The 15,487-nt window shown below is 61.0% G+C and overlaps 1 protein-coding gene across 2 annotated transcripts in view; it reads left to right on the top strand.

Annotated features, from left to right (window-relative positions):
* Positions 1-430: 430 nt before the first annotated feature.
* SH3BP2 (SH3 domain binding protein 2) overlaps positions 431-15,487 on the top strand; it is a 35,475-nt gene continuing 20,418 nt past the window's right edge. The window contains exons 1-3 of one of the 2 annotated variants that reach the window (XM_032856132.1): positions 500-542; positions 1,952-2,018; positions 15,053-15,103. The gene's annotated coding sequence lies outside the window, so the exon portion shown is untranslated. Of the gene's footprint in view, positions 543-1,951; positions 2,019-15,052; positions 15,104-15,487 lie in introns of both variants that reach the window. The other variant, XM_032856118.1, reaches the window with a different exon arrangement.

Here is a 15,487-nt window from a genome sequence, read left to right as displayed (position 1 = left end):
GATCAGAATCAGACACATGAGTCAGGGGTGGGGTCAAGGGAAGGGAAGCGCCTCTTCCCTTCCTGCAGGATCAAGATCTCGGTGCTGGGGGCTGGCAGCACCAGCTGCAGTACGGCCACCGGTATAGCGGGAGGGTCGGGCACAAGAACAGAAACGCTACTCTTTCGTTCACTCGCTTCACTAGCCTGCATTTACTGAGCACCTACTGTGTGCTGTGCATGGACGGTGTGCCCACGCCCGAAGCGACTGCCTACCTTCTCCACCCCCAGAGCGGGATGGAGAAAGAAGGGGGCTCCTTGCACCGCAAGGTCCCAAGCCCCGCCCCGCCGCGACGGCGGAGCCAGCAGATGGGAGGGTGGCCCGGAGCCTGGGGAGGCAGGGCCAGGTTGGCGGGGCAGGGCGGGGCGGAGTCAGGCGGACCGGGCGGACTCGGGCGGCCGGAGCAGCCTGGCTGCTGGCCCCGCGGGCGGGAGCTCCTGGCGGCGGAGCCGCGAGCCGCCGCGGGGACGGAGGGCTCGCGGGCCGGGAGCAGAGCCTCGCGGGTAAGGCCCGGGCGGGGTGCGATGGCGTCTTTCGGACTGGCTGGGGTCCCCGGGGCCAGCGTCCTCGGCGCCGCTGCCCGGGGAAGCGTGCGGGTTCGGGGGAGCGCTCGGTGTACCACGCAGGCCTAGGGGTGGAGGGCGGTTGCGTCCGGTCTGTCCCGCGTCCCTCTTGTCTTTCGGCCCCCACCCTCCACCCCCGCTTCCCTAAGCCCCTGGGGCTCGCGGGCTGAAAGCCTCCCACCTCCGTGCGACCCACAGGACGGGGTCTCTGAGGGCTCCGAGCGGGGAGTTTCTTCCCACCTCCTCCTGGTAATCCAAACTTTCCTTCCCTCAGCCGCTGAACAAAGGTAGGAGGACAGCTACCTGCATGTAGGAGCTGATTCACACTGAAGTGTGACTGATTGCCCCGCGGCCCTGGGGGAGTCTGTGAGTGTTATTTGGGGGAGCAGTGAGTGTCAGAGAGTCAGCGGGGAGGGCAGAGTGGATGGGAGAATTTGGGACTGGGGACAGCCTCTGGCATGTGGGCTAGGTCCCTCCCAGCAGCCCAGCTCTTTCCTGCTGCCCTGGGCCTTGCTTCCCCTGGCGAGTGGTACTGACAGTGTGTTTCCTCTGAGAGTGCTGAGGGACAGAGTCCTGCTGCCATGTGTCAGCCTGGAGCTTGCCCTCTCTGCCACCCTCTGACCACGAGTGCCTCACCTCCTCTCTGCCTTCATTTGTTCATCTGCTGAGGCTGGTGATGTCTGTGCCTGTGGCCACATGGCCACACTGAGGAAAATGTCCTCGAAGTGGCCCTGGTCCTGGCCTGGGCTCTCTGTGGGACCGTTAGGGTGCCCGAGGGCGTGACACACACGTGACCTTGCTCAGGAAGCATTGTAGCCAGTCCCTGGCACAAAGGGGGCTCCGGGGATGTTCCTTGCAGTGATGGCGATGATGATGAAACGGGTAGAACTTTTTCTCAATGGTCAGAGGTCCACGGGGACATGGCAAATCCTGGAGTGGGAGCAGGATTCCTGGTTCGTGTCCAGCTCAGCACTGACTCTGTGTGACCATGGATCAGTCCCCTGTCCTCTCTGGACCAGGGTCTCCAGAAGCAGAGGAGGGGGCTGGGATCCATCTCCTCCTGGAATCCCTTGCCACTGTGTCCTCTACCCAGGACACCCACGCAGGGGACCCCTGGGAGCCGGGGCTCCACTCCGGGTGGGCCAGGGGGCCAGGATGGTGGCTCTGGGGGGGGTAAAGACTGCCGAATTCCCCTTCCCTACCCCGACTGCCCTGTAACTTGGCTCTGGGTCCCATACTGGAGTACACCCAGGGCAGAGGGCGCAGGAGGAAGGGTGGAGAGATGGTCTAGGCCAGTCCCTGTCAGCTCTCTGAGAAGAGGAGTGATGATGGGGTCCTGGCCGTTTCAGGGAGCTCCTCAGGCCTGCAGAGTCAGGAAAGAGCCCACCAAGGAGGCTGGTCTGGGACAGACAGAAGGCAAGTGGGGATGCAAACCTGCTTTGGCCCTTCTTGCTCACATGGACAGAGGGAAGCGAGGTGCTGAGTTAGGCCTTGCTATCTGTCCGCTGATATGGATGCAGGCAGGCATGTGGCCCTACAGAGTGGGGGACTGAGGAAATAGAGAGGTGCTGTGACCCAGCTTGGTCACAGAGGGGCTGGGTCCTGCGTTTGAAGTTGTCCACCCCCACTCACCAGCTGTATGATCTTGGCTAGGACATCTCTCGCTGCTAAGTCTTGGTTTCCTTATCTGTAACCTGTGGTAGTGAGCCTCCACTCTTTGGGGGGGCTGATGAATATCCAAGGGGCTGGTGACAGCTGGGCCACCTCCGCTCGGGAGTTGGAGGGGTGCTGGCACAGAGTCCTGCGGCGAAGGGCCAGCTCCTAGTCTCCGCCCGCTAGGGTCTTGTGGCAAAGGCCTGAGTCTGTCCAGAGTGGTCAGGGTTGGGAACCGCTTGGGTGCTCCTGGCTTCTGTTCTTAAAACTCTGTGGTGAGATGTCCAGGCTCGGGGACCTAAGTCAGTTCCAGGCACAGGTGGTCCTTAAATAACCCCAGGTAGTGGGGTCTGGCTGAGCAGCCTGGCTGGGCAGCCTTGCTGGGGGAGGTGGGTTGCGGGTGTACTGGCAAAGCAGGGTTTGCAGTCAGGAGGAAGGCTGCTTTCTGAGCCATGGTGACCGCCATGGAGGCAGGGACAGACTGTGCCAGAGGCCAGCAGCGAGGAGGGTGGCAGACCAGTCTAACCAGAGTGGCCTGGTGTGCGTCGGGTAAGGCGAGGACATGGGTGGGGAAATGGGGGCAGTGGGTGAAAGGGCAGAGGGGCCAGCGAGGCAGGGGGAGGGGCTCTCAGAATGCCAAAGTCCTCCCCCAGGGTTGGTGGCCTCTGTCCAGAAGGCCTCTGGGTATCTCCAGTGGCCCTGCCCAGGCATTCACTGGCTGTAGGCCCCCTCGTCCCAGGGGTGGTGGGGAAAACATTCTGGGCTCTGTGTAGCCTCGGGAGGGCAGGCCTAGCTTTGCTGCCCCAACTCCTCCTCTTCACCCCCTGCAGGCCCACGTGTGGGAGGACAGACAGGGGGTTGCCAGACAGATGGATGGAGTTGCCTCTCAGCCTCCTTCAGGAATCATCCTTCCTGCCTGATCCTCAGATGGTGGGAGCCGCTGGCTCGGGGTCCCACTGATGGCTTTGGCCTTGGGCGCCAGGCTCCACCAGCTGCCCCTGAACTCTAGGAGCCATACAAGTGCAAGGCCAGGCCCGGCTGGCTCTCCTTGGGGAGGGCCCTCACTGTGCTTGAGGTGACAAAGGTCTCCCCCTTCCGTCTCCCCAGGCACCAGAGATTCTGAGGTTCCCACCCTGAAGCCACCTGAATGGTCAGCCCATTCTGGAACCTGCTGGTGGGACTAGTGTTTCCTTCACCCCTGGTCCAGGGGCCAGTGCAGACTGACCCTTGGTCCACGTGGGCTGGGCCTGCTGGGTTCCAGCACTCTCTGCCAGCTGGTCTCCTAGAATGATGCAAGCTTGCTTGGTCGCCGGGGGCAGTGTCCTGGGGTGGCCAGTGGGGCCTGGGGAGCTGGCATGGCACCCTTGTGGTATCCACACCCCTGTCCCCTGCAGCCACACTCCAATTCTGAGAAGTGCCCTCTGTTTCCTTGTGAATCAGATGTTTATTGTGCTCTTACCAAGCCCAGGGTGGGGATGGCCTGCTGCCAAGCAGTCCTGTTCCAGGCCACTGGGTGGGGTGTGGGTGCCAGCCTGCTGGAGCCTGCAGAGGGAGTGAGGTCCCTGACAGCCCCGGGTGGAGGTGTGTGTGCGGTGATGGTGTGAGCTCCCCCCCGGTGGGGGCCTGAGCAGCCTGGCAGGCTTCCAGGAGGAGGAGGGTGCTTCTCAGGGCTGGCAGAGATCAGGAAGCAGAGGGGAGCCTCCTTCCCTGCACAGAAGTGGCCTCTGATTATCTCTAGGCTTTAGTTCCTTCCTTGTGAAACCAGTGCTAACTGCTGGCATCCTTGGGAAAAGCACAGGAGATGCTGGCCAGGAGCCCTCCCTATGGGGCCCCATGAGGCTGTGCTCCCAGGCCCAGGGGGCCCTGTGCCAATTGGATCCTGCAGCTCCATTTTGAGGATATCCTTCCTTCGGCCTTGGCTGAAACGATGTTGTAATCCAGCATCCCTGCTCGTAGGCTTGGAGGGCCATGTGTCCTCACACGCTCAGCTGCCCTTGGGGCCCCACCTACTGCCCTGAGCTCTGGGAAGAGCCAGTTAAGCCCCTAGCCCTCACGGCTTGCTGTTCCCAGCAAAGCAGGGAAAGGTCAGAGGTCAACCTTGGGGCCCCAAACGCCAGGATGAGGCCTTGCTTTGGCCCCACACTCCACTTGGGGCTCTGGCCAGGGGCCTGGACCTTTGCCACCCTTTGCCAGCTCCTGCCTCTGGAGCAGAGTTGGACGCCTTTCAGAACGGACTGCCTCCCAGCCCTCTGCCAGGTGCTCTGGGTACCAGGCCGGGGCTCAGCATGGGCCTCTGAAGTAGACAGACCCACAGGTTGGAGGGCAAGACTCACGGGCAGACAGACGCCACAGGGAGCAGCTCAGCCCTTGGCCCACCCTGTCCTCCCCCTCTCCCCACCCCCCGCCACGCAGTCTATTCCCTGGTCAGCACGTTTAACTCTCTGCCCCCACCATGCAGCTGTGAACTCTCGAAGGACAGGGCCACGTCTGAATGCCAGGGCCCACATAGACCTGGCCCAGAGGAGGGTGAGGGTGCACGTGGTCCGTCCCAGCGGGAAGTCCTACTTCGGAATATCCAGAAACTCCCAAAGGCCTGAAACACCACAGGCAGGTGGCACCGTGCAGGGCCGGGCCCTCTTTGAACTTGGCTTGTTAAGACCTGCCCACATTTAACTGTCTGCTCAGTGTCTGAGACAGATGCACTCCGTCATTTTGGAAGGCCTCGGCCACCCAGCATGGCAGAGTTGCCGATCAGATAATCATGCTTGTTGTGCCACAGCCTTGCTGAAAGGTTCCCGTTATAATCCCGCAGCCCAGCTAGCCAGCCTGCCCCCGCCGTGGGGTCCCGATGCTCCTAGTGGCCCCAGCATGGGACAGATGGGAGACTGGGGTGGAGCGTCCTTGGGGCTCCACTGGAAATGTGGCTTGCCTTCCTAGAGGCATATGTTAGGGCCAAGATTGGAGCCAGCCTGGGCTCCTCAGACCCGCAGGCCATTGTGGGAACCTGGTCTTTGGGCCCAGGGAGCCAGTCCCCGAGGTGGGGTCCAACAGGGTTGGATGGCTGTCCATAGGAGGGCGGTGAGGAAGGACCCGGAAGCCCCGAGCAGACAGGTGTGAGGAGGACAGCCATGTGTCAGAGCGGGAGGGAGGTGTGGCAGGAAATTCAGTGCCTACCTTGCCTCCTGAAGAACATCCCTCCCTCACCCAACTCCTTCCTCTCCTTCTAGTTGGGGCCAAAAAGGGATGAGCAGTTGGTGCTGACTCCCTGGGTTTCTGGGTGGCTGGGCAGACACAGCACTGGAAGCCAGGCTCTGGCACGCAGGTCAGCGGTCAGCTAGGTGGACAGAGGGGCTGTGTCTCCTACCCCTCAGCCTAGGATGGGACATGGCTTCCTGCTGCCGTCACGGTCAGGCCTAAACCCTCCAGGAATGCAGGGTGGCCGCTTGGTGCTGGGCAGGGCGCTTGGTAGTGGCCTGGCTGGGAGGGGGCCTCAGAGCCCCCACCGGTGGTGTCAGACCACCAAGGCCTCCTGCTGAGCCGCCCAGCTCTTCTCAGAGCTGACGATGCTGGGCCCTAGAGGCACAGCTGTCGGCACCCTGCCCGAAACCCTATCCTAGGACCTTATCTGTGTCGGGGGTCCACACAGCCCTTTTCCCCTTTGCCTCCTATCTTCTCCCAAGTCCTGCTCAGGGAGGAAATGCTCCTCTGGGAGGCCTTACAGTGACACTGCTGCCTGGTGTGGGCCAGGGCTAGGGTCCCCAGTGCCGGCTCCTTGCCACACCGAGCTAAGGAGGGTCATGCCTGGCTGGGCCTTCTGGCAGGGGTCTGTCTCTGGTCTGGTGATGGGGCGCAGGGAGAGCCCCAGGCTGGGAGCAGGCCCCTGGTGCTGCCCACCGGGGCCTCAGCTCCAGGGGTCCACAATGGAGCGAGGAATGGAGTCTGCCATCTCTGAGACCTGACCCATTCAGGGGTCCTGGGCACCTGGTCTCAGAAGCTTTGCCCCCTGGAGCAGGGACTCTCTGAGACCAGTCTTCCCATTTTCCTGAGACTGACCAGAGGGTACAAAGCTGTGGTCGGTGGGAGCCGTGCCCACCGCGGGACAGGAAGCTGCTGGGGAAGGAAGAGGGTTGAGAAAGAGACGCCCCTCCTGCGCTGAGCTTCCCCACAGCTGGGCACTGTGGGGCTGCTCTTTGGGGGCTGGGTCTTGGGAAGCCCAAGCCACGGCCTCTGAGTTGAGCTGTGCACCCCTCAGAGACTTGCACGGAGCCCTCCGGGGTGCCTGGCCCTGCTGGTGGGCAACACCCATGATTGGCACGGGAGGTGCCGTGGGGGACAACCATGGTGGGGCCTCCGTGAGGTGGGAGAGCAGGAAGGGGACAGGAGGGGCCAGGCCAAGGGGATAGGAGGGGCCAGGCCGAGGGTCCCACACAGTATTGGTGTGCAGGCTCTAAAGGAGAGGCCTGGAGAAGGCAGAGGGAATGCAAAGGTCAGGCTCCGGGGCTTGGGAGGGTTGAGAGCAGGGCTTGTTTTTTTGTTGTTTTTTTTTAAAGATTTTATTTATTTATTTGTCAGAGAGAGAGAGAGCGCGCGAGAGAGCTAGCACTGGCAGACAGAGAGGCAGGCAGAGGCAGAGGGAGAAGCAGGCTCCCTGCCGAGCAAGTAGCCCGATGTGGGACTCGATCCCAGGATACTGGGATCATGACCTGAGCCGAAGGCAGTCGCTTAACCCACTGAGCCACCCAGGCAACCCAGGGCTTGGTTTCTATTTTCAAAGCTCACTGGGGTCTGGAGACCCTCCCACAGACCCCCGGCTCCCTGCAGCCATGGCTATGAGGAAGCGTGGGGGAGGGTGGTTAGACCTTCAGGAGGGCTAGGTGCGTGGTGGGGATAGGGGTCCGCTGACCCCCTGCTGAGGGACCCCTGGGGCTGCGGGTGAGGCCACCCTGGTAAGCCTCGGGTAGCCCTGGGGCCTGGGGTACTGACCACACCCCACCCCCACCCCAGTCTTCTTTGCCGGCCTTTCTGTCCCACAGTGGTGTGAGCCCATGTCTGTCTCCCTAGGGAAAGGGAGGGTGTTCCTGCAGCACTCGGCCCCCCTGCTGTACCTCCTTCCCCCTCAGTGCAGGCTGCCCCAGCGTCGTGGCAGCTTTTCTGCCAGGAGGAGGCCTTGGGTGCTGGCATGCGACAGCCTGGTTCCTGGCTCTGCTGACGAGTGGAAGCCTCCGTGCCTGAGTGCTAGAGCAGAGTGTTCGCTCTGTCCACTGCGAGGGGCCGGGCGAGGCACGCACTTGGCCTGTGGGGATCTGGTGAAGCTTTCCAAGGCTCTTGGGCAGGAGCTAGGATGCAGAGGAGGCAGGCAGCCTGGGAGAGCTCTGGCTGTGGCTCATATGGGTCTGGGTGCCTGGCTGGAGCCTTCCACGCCTCAGGAAGGACCTGGCCCTGGGCAGCAGCAGGGTGAGCACCCACCAGAGGCCCTCTTTTCTAGCCCTGCTGGCTCTGAGAACCCCCAGCCTGACTGTGGGGCATCAGGGAGTGCCTTGGGGTGATCTGAGCTGGGGCTGAAGACCCGGCAGGAGTTTGTCAGGTAGAGATAGTGAGAGGAGGTCAGGGAAGGCTGCATGAGGTGTGCAGTATGGTGGAGCACCAGCTGGGTAAGGACCTTGAACTTGACCCTGACTATAGTCACCTTTGAGAACCTGCCCTCTGCTGTGGCTGGGACACGGACTTAGAGCCAGAAGGGGGAATGGGAGGGTGGGCCTGGGGTGCAGGATCTCACAGGACAACTGGCCTTGGAAAGGGAACAATGTGGAGGACAGCAGGATGGCTGGGTGGAGATCCCTCTGTTGGAGGCCTAGATCGCACTGGGCCGGGGAGACTGGGGACGGACCCCTTTTCCCACCAACCTGGGGCCCCCGCCAGAACTTTTTCCTCCCTGGGCCTCTGAACAATGGGGCAGTGTGAGGGCGCCTGGGAACAGTCTGGTTCCCCCGTGGGCCTGTGCTGAGGGACGGACAGGAGCCAGCAGCCGTGAGTCATCTTGTCCAGGGCCCAGGCCCCGGGGTTCCCAAGGCGGAGGAGGAACATGCTGCTCTCAGTTCCTCTGCTGGGGGGTGGGGAGGTAGGGAGGGGACTGGCCTGATCCTCCTTCCCTCTTTTGCCCCTCTCTCTTTCCTCTTCCTGTGTCCTCTCTCCAGATCCCTCCCTTCTGGGCCTGTCCCTGTCTCCCTGTCTCTGTCCAGGGACCCAGGCCTGAGAGTGGCTGCAGCCTGTCTCCGCCCACGGCCCTGTCCATGGCAGCCTGGGCCAGGGGGCTAGCATGTCACCATGGTGCCCCCCTCTCTGGGCCTGTGCGCAATCCCAGGAGGTAGCCAGTGAGTGGGCAAGACCCCGCCCAGGTGGGACACCTCCCGAGGCCACTGAGTAAAATGTGACCAAAAGCAGAAGACGGTGCAGTGAGATAAAAAACTCAGTCAAAACTAATCAATAGTGTCAAAGACAAAAGTGATCTGAAAACAGCTTAAAAACATTAGCATTCAGGATATAAGGATAACAGCAAGTGGATTAAAACAGAAGATCTCACTGGGAAAGGCTGCAAAGAGCAGGAGGAGGGAAGGGACTCTCATGTGGACCCCCGGGGCTGGGTTCTGGCCTGGGGCAGGGGGAGCAAGAGGCCAGGACCCCATTGGAAAGATGGTGAACTGGGGTTCCTGGTGAGGGAGGGCTCCAGGGACCCACAGTGGTCAGACCCCCAGTCAGAGGATCCAGATTGGGGGCTACACCAGCTGCCTCTCTGGGCCCTAGTGTTCTTTGCCCTGACCGAGGAACCCTGCCCCGCTGAAGGGTAAAGGGCTGAGGAGTGCCATGGTTTCCTCCTGTGTGGCAGGAAAGATACTAACGAGATGAGTAGGGGGACAGATGGCAGAGAAGCCGAGGCCGCTGACTGCTGCAGGGTCTCAGCTGTGTCCCTGGTGGCCTAGCCCTAGATGCCTTGGCAAGTGGCTGCCATTGTGGAGGGCTGGTGCAGCTGCCTTGGCCTGGGCCGGGCACACAGCAGGGGTCTGTAGGGTGTGAGCATCATGGCTGACCTCTGGCTCCTGCGAGGAGCAGTGGGGCTGGATCTCTCTGGCCACCTCCTCTACCCCCTTCCAACCCTAGCATAAGCTTCACGGCCTCCGTATCCCCAGTGTTCCCTTGTCATCTTGCCCTGGTGCTGAGATCTGGGCTAAGCTGAGACCCAGTGCTGGGCCTAGTGCCTATGTTAGGGTCCTTGTGAGCCGTCTTCTTTGGTCCTCAGGGTGCCATTAGCGGCCAGTACATTTGGGGAATGAGGAAATGAGGCTTAAGGTGTGAAATGACTTGTACCAAGTCCCCAGTGCAGATAAATGAAGCTGGGACTGGAGCCTAGGCCTGAATGGGACCCTGGCCTGGAAGGTCTCCCTGGGGGCGCGTCTGAGACCTCATCCACACCCAGCTGAGCGGATGGCCCTGATAAACAACTCTGCAATGAGCCTGCTTTTGTTCCTTCTGTGTGAAGGTGCATGCCTCCTCCTACCTCAACCCCAGGCCCTTTGCACAAGTTGCTTCCTGTCCGTGACACCCTCCATGTGATTTCCTTGCTTGGCTCCTTCATGTGGAAGATTGCTCCCGGGACGTGCGGGCTGATGTGTCACTGTGTCTGGGTGGAATGCTTGTCACAGGAATGTGAGTCACAAGTGGCTGCCTCCCCAGCAGTTGGGAGCCCCAGATGGAGGGTGAGGCCACCTTGGACCCTGGGGTGAAGGGTGCAGTGTTTACTGGCAGGGGTACCCTGACTGTTTCCCTTTGCCCCAGTACCAGAAGAACTTGGAGGCTGGGGTAATGCTATGTAGAGGAGGGACCAGACCCTGTGACTGCCACCCAGCCCAGCCCAGTGATGGACAACAACAGCAATCCTCTGGTCCTTCCTGCTGTGTTTTTTTAGCTTTCCAGTGGGGTTCCTTCATGGCTCTGTAGGAGACCCTCTTTCTAACGGAGATACTATTCCCGGAATACCTAACTGCCTTCATTGGAACCTCTGCTAGAGTGTGGACCTGTCTGTCCACACAGCCCTAGCACGTAGTGCCTGGCCTCAGCCCTGCTTGCACTTCTTAGCCCAGCAGCTCTTGGGACAGCCCCGTTCCCCGTGGAGACTCTGAGGCCTCGGGCTCTTCTTCTTATCAGACCTCATTCTGAGGTGAGCTCCAGACCCCTTCTGCTGTGGGAACTGGCAGTGGTGAGCAGGGCTGAGGGTGGGAGCTTGTGGCTGAGTGTCTCCTGGCTGGGCTCCCCTGGGCCTTGGACGTGAGTTGAAAACAAGCAGACTTGGAGCCCTTAAGGACAGATCCCACAAGGACCTGCACCCCACATCTGTCCCAGCCCATGTCCTGCAGCCTCCTGCCCAGAGCCCCGATGCCACCTAGAGCCCCAGCTCTCTCCCAGTTGCCCTGTGGGCTGGTGCATTTTCTGCCCAGGTGGGACCCACTGTTCTTCCTGAGAGGAGGCTCTGGGGCTCCTGGTCCTCTGTCCCCTTAGGGCTAGCCTGGGCAGGAAGTGCCAGGCTGTGTGGTGTGGGTCCCATGGGCAGCACCAGCTGGGTGGCCGCAATGAGTCTGGCTTAGCCTCTACTTCCTCAAGAGAGCAGGGCAGTGTTTACCCTTGAGCAGCTTGGGGACCGAGTGGGCCGTGGAGCTGGAGCATAGGTGCTGGGTGGACATTCCAGGCCCCTGTCCTGGCCCCTTGGCTTGGTCTTCTGTAACAAGAGGGGACTACAGGAAGGAAAGCATCCCAGCCTTAATGACCCCCCCCTTGGCCTCAGCAAGTGGGGTGTCTGTCCCCACGGGATGTGCATGTGGGAGAGGTGTCCCCAGGAGGCTTGGTTCCTAAGGAGGCCAGCCTGGGGCTGGGAGCAGAGGCCAGGCCCTGTCTGGCTAGGGAGGCAGGCTAGCTTCCAGCACCAGAACCATCTTCTGGAGCCTTCTCCGCCCCACAGCAGGGCTTCTCACTTAGTGTAGAGAGTCAGTGTGTCATGACCTGAGCACCGTGGCTCGGGAAGGCCAGAGGTAGAGCAGGCTAGGTTTGGGGAAGTCTTACTCTCTGTTGGTTCCTCATCTGGCAAGAGGTTAGCTTGTGTCTGACCTCAGAGGAGATGATCTCTCTGTTTCTCTGTCTCCTGACAGAGGTGCTCTGCAGGTCTCCTGGCCGACTACATCCCCTTGACCGCTGGGAGGGCAGCGGTGGCACTAGGCAGCCTTACCTGCCTCAGCGTGGCCCAGCGGGTTCTCGGGGTGTGAGGGGGCATGGTCTGACCCCATTTCTGCCTTGTCAGGGATGGGCACCAGGTTGGGAGAAGTCCCTCTGGGAGGGGTCCAGGCCCTGTTTGATGGGCACCGAAACCCCAATACTGGGCATCTGTCATGAAGCCAGAGGCCCCCCGGCGTGCTTGAGACAAGACTAAGGGTTTAATTCAGCAGATGAGCCCTTGAACTAGGTGCCATGAAGACTCAGGGGCCCCTAGCCAGTTAGGGTGGGTTTGCAGGCGTTCATACAGAGAGATCACCCCCCCCCGCCCCCCTCCCTGCCCCACCTGCTTTGTGCCAGGCACCTCGCAGGAGATGAACACAGGGAGGGGCTGTCCTTGCCAGTTGCTGGAGAGAGAGATGAAGGGAGGAGCAGTCTCCCCTGGGCGCTGGGCAGGGGTCCCAGTGTAGCCGGAGGCCTGAGAGAGAGAGAGTGTGTATATGGGTGTGTGTGTGTGTGTGTGTGTCTGTGTGTGCTCCCACCACTACAGGAGTGCGGCTGGGAATGGGGCCGGAGGTGGGCAAGGAGTCTGGAGTGCTCAAGGATCCAGACCCGTTGGGGTGGGGTGGGGAGGTGTCACCAGCTCTGAGGAGGACGGTTGGACAGAATGCTCCCCTTTTCAGCATGACCATGCTGACGGAGTTGCCAGCAAAAGGCCAGCGACCAGAGGCCCCTGAAGTGTCCCTCCTCACCAGCCATGCCAGGTGGTCCTTGGGACAACACTGCACCAGAGCCGTCAGCCCCACTCCTCAGAGGAGGAAGCGGAGGCTCAAAGTGGGCCACAAGTTTCGGAGTCCCTAGGGACACCGGTACGGTCTCTGCCATGCTCTCCTGCCTCCCTGGGGTTGCCAGGCAGCCCAGGAGCCCCTGGCATGGGCAGGACTGAGGGCCTGTCTTGGGGGTAGCACTCCTGGGTCAAGGCTGATGAGAGGCAGGCAGCCTCTGCGGGCAGCAGGCTGGGAACTTGGCGGGAGCGGGGGTGGGGTGGGGACGGGACCCACACATCAGCGCTCTGGAGAATTTTTTCTCAAGTGATTAAAAGGTGCAAACTTGTCTGTGTTTTGATGAACTGAAGTGTGAATCCTGATCCGCCTCTGCTGGCTCTCAGTCTGAGGCACGAGTGTGGCTTTGGCCAAAGACAACGCCATTTAGCACTTCCCCCAGACCCAGCCTGCCCCTCACTATGCCCACCATGCCCTCTGCCCAGCTTGGGAATGTTGGCAGGAGGCAGACACGCCTGGCCTGGGAGAGAAGGACTCCGGGGTGCTGCGGGGTCTTCTGTGGGGACACAGCTTGGGCGCCAAGTGTCCCAGAGCAGAAACCCCAGCCCTGCCCCTAGCTTGGCCCGGAAGCCCAGCGCCCATGTGGGCAGCTGGGCACGGGGCCTCTTTCTGTCCTTCCCTTCATTTCCTTTGCCCTTGGACACACGAGTGGCTGGACTGCTTCCTGCCTCTACCTTGGGTAGCCCTGAGAAACTCCTGGGCCTTCTAGAGCCGAGCACACCACTGTCTTTCTGGGGACACTGGCAGGCTCTGATTGGTGACTTGCTCTGCGTTTCACAGTCGTTGGTCTTGAACACCAGCTGCTTGTCAGTCGGCAGTCATCTCCCCAAGAAGAGGTCCTGAGCACAGGTGGTCCTCGGCTGTAGCCTACCCTGGACATTGGTTCTCATCGAGGGTCCAGTTAGCTCTGGGTCACAGTTCTTCACTGTGGCTCTGAGGGACGGTCTAGGCATGTGCTAGTTAGACCGGGTCAGGGCGATGGCCCTGTGGGTAGACGTGACTTTGAACCTATTGGTCCATCCATCTGTTTTTTGGGCCGGCCATGGGCCAGGCACCAACCTGGCTTTGGGGATGTGGTGGGAGCCAGGCTGATGGGAAGGGCTGGGGACATCCGTGGGAGGGCATAAGGCTATGCCACTGACGTGGAGATTTCAAAGGGTGTGCTGTTCTAGGTGGTTCTGTTTTAAAAGGATGAGGGAGCATTAGTCTGCGAGTGGAAGAGATTGCACATACTGGGAATGGAGCATGAAGGTCCAAAGGCCCAGGGCAGGAAGCAGGGCTGGACCCCAAGTATTTGGACTTGGGCCAAGGAAGGGCTGGGCAGGGGTGTGGGCCAGAGGCTGAGGCAGAAGTGGGCTTAGCAAATCTTGTGGGTGGGAGCTGGAGGTGGCATCCAATCCTGTGCTTGGGAAGGGTGGGGGTGGGGTGGGGGAGTCCGGCCTGGAGGAGGGCAACCAGCTGGATGCCCAAGGCAAGGTGGGGGGGCAGGGGGTGGGACTCTCCCCAGACTGGGTCTCTCCCTGCAGGATACACCCAGGACTTGAGATGAAGTTGGTCCTGGGAAAGGACTTTTGGGGGGGAACGGTCCTGATGTGTAATAGTTTCCTAGGGCTGCACTAACAAAGTCCATACCTGGGAGCTTCAAACGACAGATGGAGCCCCAAAGTCTCAGATCCAGGTGTCACCAGGACCACTCTGTCTCCCCAGGCTCTGGAGGAAGGCCCTTCCTTCCTTGCCATTTCCATCTCCTGGTAGCTGGGGACGTCTGCGTCTGCATCTGCGGCGTCTCTGGCTTATGCCCCCCTCGCCTCAGTCTGCCCCTTGGGCTTCATATGATCTTCTCTATCTGCTCTTCTCAGAAGGACACGTGCCGTTGGATTGAGGGCACTTCTGGCTAATCCAGGATGAGATTCTTAATGAGATACACAAAGGTCCCTTTTCCAAATAAGGCCACATTCACAGTGTCTGAGGCTAAGACTTCGACACAGCTCTTTGGGGACCCCCATGTAGCCCATTACACCAGGTGACCCCAGCAGGGCCCTGCCCTCCACACCACCCACTCCCTCCACCTGGTACACCATCGTGGCTGCCTTCTCTGGAAGGCAGCTTTCAGCCCCAGGTATGGAGAGAAGGGAGAGGCCAGAAAGAGGAGTGGGTGTGTGGCTGGGGGTCCGAGGGCTGGCTCTGGGCAGACCCAGGCCCTGCAGGGGGAGCTGATATGAAGCATCTTATTTTGAGATCTTGAGGTTTTTCCCAGTATGGTCGCCAGCCACCGTTCCCTGAGCCCAGCAGGCCCTCCTTGACACCTTCAGTGCCTGAACTGCCCCGGTGGCAGGTGGGCCCCGGGGTGGGCACGGGGGCCCAGGGTGCCTATAGGAGAGCAGGGGCTAGGGTTCCCGGGGACATGGTCCCATTCCTCGCACCTCCATTGTCTGCAGTCAGCCTGGCTGGTGCCATCCTCCCGAGCGGCCATGTCCTCGTGAGCAGCGTGGGTCTGGCCCTGTCCTCCTGAACAGTCATGTCCTCGTGAGCAGTGTGGGTGCAGAGAGGACCAGCCTCGTGGCCGTGAGCACAGCGCTGAGGCCAACTCCATGCCCAGCTGCAGAGGGGCTGTGGTGTTGGGCGTTGGCCTTGCCCCTGAGCAGACTGAGGACCCCAGGAACCCAGACTGAAAGCTCTCCCTCTCTCTTCCTTTTTCAGGCTGACCCTTGGCCCCTGCCTGGCCCTGCTGGCTGGCTCCCACCCACCGTGGTAAGTCCTAAGTCTGGGGAGGTGGAGGGGTCCCCAAGACAGCACTTTGAGGGGCTTGCCCTTGGGAGGGGAGGAGCTGCAATTTAGGGAGGGCCGGGTAGAAGACAGAGCCGTCTGATGCGGGGATCCCAGCCCTGCCCCAGCCCCACTCATGTTGCTGCTTAGATGCTGGTGTGGGATCAGTTCCATGGCTGTTTCTACACCCTATAAAAGGTCATGGCGCTGCCATTAGTGGAGAACGCTCTGTTTTCAGGAATAGAGATGATAGCCTGATTTGCTGCAAGGTCAAGTGCTGCCTTAGGAGGTAGGAGGGCAGGCGGGGAAATTGAGGCCCAGGGAAGAGGTGGAGCAGCCCAGAACTCTGACCTCAGACTCCCATGGGAA

The sequence above is a fragment of the Lontra canadensis genome, unplaced genomic scaffold (assembly GCF_010015895.1).
Source record: "Lontra canadensis isolate GAN:19392208 unplaced genomic scaffold, GSC_riverotter_1.0 scaffold1, whole genome shotgun sequence".
In the NCBI taxonomy this organism is placed as follows: Eukaryota; Metazoa; Chordata; class Mammalia; order Carnivora; family Mustelidae; genus Lontra; species Lontra canadensis.
The sequence above is the reverse complement of the archived record's forward strand: the minus strand, read 5'-3'. Positions and strand labels throughout refer to the sequence as shown.